This window comes from Gossypium hirsutum, chromosome A10 (assembly GCF_007990345.1).
Source record: "Gossypium hirsutum isolate 1008001.06 chromosome A10, Gossypium_hirsutum_v2.1, whole genome shotgun sequence".
NCBI lineage: Eukaryota > Viridiplantae > Streptophyta > Magnoliopsida > Malvales > Malvaceae > Gossypium > Gossypium hirsutum.
This window is the reverse complement of record NC_053433.1, coordinates 4,189,598-4,192,261: the sequence shown is the minus strand read 5'-3', so window position 1 is coordinate 4,192,261 and position 2,664 is coordinate 4,189,598.

The following is a 2,664-nucleotide window of genomic DNA, read 5'->3' as shown; positions in this document are numbered from 1 at the left end:
AGTATATTGCTATATATGCCACACTCAAAATATACAATCCATTTTACCAATTTAGGTCTTCGGATAGTGTGAACGAGCCTTCGACCTATCCCGATTCTCAAGTAGGCTTGTCAAAACTACAATGAAGGAAAAGGAGGGAGTAAGCATAAATGCTTAGTAAGTTCACATGCAAATAACAAGTAACATAATCATGTCATTCAACATAAACATTATTTGCATAAACAACACCAAGACATTCATGTTACATTTGCATTTAATATCTTACTACAATTTCATCATACTAAGTTCTCAACCCGAGGGTTTAAACACATACCTGTCAAATTTTCTTATTCATCACACTTACCAACATGTCACCTTCATATTAGGCATTCTCCTTATTCTATTAGAGATCTCCCGTTGAACACATCGGAATATGATTTCAGATACACGAATAATGTACACATAAGTGCTATACTCATAGCTAAACAAGCTCAATAGCTTTTGAAATCTATGTAGCCAAGCTACCATGTGACCCGCCCATAAACGAACTCGGACTCAACTCAACGAGTTTGGACGCCTAGTTACATCTCACGAACTCGGACTCAACTCAACGAGTTCGGAACTCAACCATCCTAGTGACATGTCACTTGTACCCTAATCTATTCCCAAGGTTCAAACGGGATTCTTTTCAATTACACATTTTGATCGCCTTCTTCGAAATGTAGAAACCGATACTTGCTAACATCTCATACTTATCAAGTTGTTCATATAATTTGCATATCACCAAATAATAATTCACAAAACATCATATTTCATGATAATAAGTATCATGTCATATAAATAACATTAAACCACTTAAAATAAAAATTATGTTACCTTATTTACACATGAACTTACCTCGATACAAAATATTTGCAATCAAGCCTATTCCTCGTAAACTTTATTTTTTCCTCGATTGCAACTTGAATCTCGTTTCTCTTGATCTATAATGCCAAATTAATTTATTTAATACATTCATTCGTCAAAACAGCCCCTAATACGAACTTTGGAAAAATTATCATTTTGCCCCTAAACTTTCACATATTTGCACTTTTTCCCCAAGGCTCGTAAATTAAACCTCATCCTATTTTCTTATGTTTTATGACATGCTGATCATTTTTCCCTTATATGGAAACATCAAATTCACACTCTAACATGTACTTATGAATATTAGGTATTTTTACCGATGAAGCCATTTTACTCGTTTTCACTTAAAACCGAGTAGTACAAGTTGTCTAGCATAATTTAAAACCTCATATTCTATCATAAAACACCAAAATACACAAATTTCACCTATGGGAATTTTTCCAAATATGAACCCTAGGTTGAATTATTGCTAGCATAAGCTAAATCGAGCTACCGGGATTTCAAAAACATAAAAATCATTAAAAATAGGCATAGAAATCACTTACAATCAAGACTTAAAAGTGTTGAAACCCTAGCTATGGTGGAGAGCAAAATTTGGCAGCAACTTATGGAGAAGATGATCATTTTTGTGTTATTTTTCCCATTTTATTTCATTTAATATCCAAATGAGCAAAATGCCCTTCCTTACTAAACTTTCAAAAATTCCATCCATGTCCAATTTTTGTCCATAAACTTAGAAATTGGTCAAATTGCTATTTAAGACCTCCTCATTAATATTCCAAAGCAATTTCATACTAAAAACTTCTAGAATGCAAGTTTTGCAAATTATTCGATTTAGTCCCTAATTTCAACTTAAGCACTTTATGCATAGAATTTCGTCACGAAATTTTCACACAATCATGCAATCATATCATAAACCTTAAAATAATTATAAAATAATTATTTATATCTCGGATTTATGGTCACGAAACCACTATTCCAATTAGGCCCTAATTCGAGATATTACATAAACTATGTCATATTTGAAGGACTAGCAGTCTTTGGAATAAGCACTATATTTGTGGAATTTATGGAACTAACCTCCATCTCTCCATTCAAGAGGTTTAAACAAAAGAAGGTGATGTCCTCGCCAATAATATGCCAACATTTTTGGTAGAATATTGCCGGAAAGCCATCTTCCCCCGGTGCCTTTGTGGGACCCATATCAAAAAGGGCCTCCCGAATTTCTTCCTTGCTGTAGGGCACTGTAAGTCTATGGTTATCTTCCTCATTTATGCATCTATCAATCCCTGTTAACAAATGGTCATAACTCCCTCTTATTCCCTCTGAAAATAATTTTTGAAAATAAGAACGCGCAACCACCTCAATCTCCTGTAATTTTTCCATTTCTCTTCCATCTTCAGTTTGCAATTTATGAATGGAATTTATCCTCCGTCGCTGCGACGCTTGACTATGGAAAAACTTCGTATTCTTATCGCCATACTTCAGCCAATTAATCCTCGCCCTTTGTTCCCAATAACATTCATCTTTTTCAATCTCAAAGTTCAAATCAATTTTTGTATCAATCAATTCGGCTAAATTTTCATCATCTCTTTCAGCTTCAGAAAACAACGATAATTTTTCCGTTAGAAACTTTTTCTTTCTCTTTCTGTTTATTTGGATCTGCCCCGCCCATTGTTTTAAACCTATTTTTAAGCTTTCCAGCTTCTGCAACAATCCCCCATATGATTTCCCTCATAAATCTTTAACTTAATCCATGAAAGAGTCTTCCAGTAACCA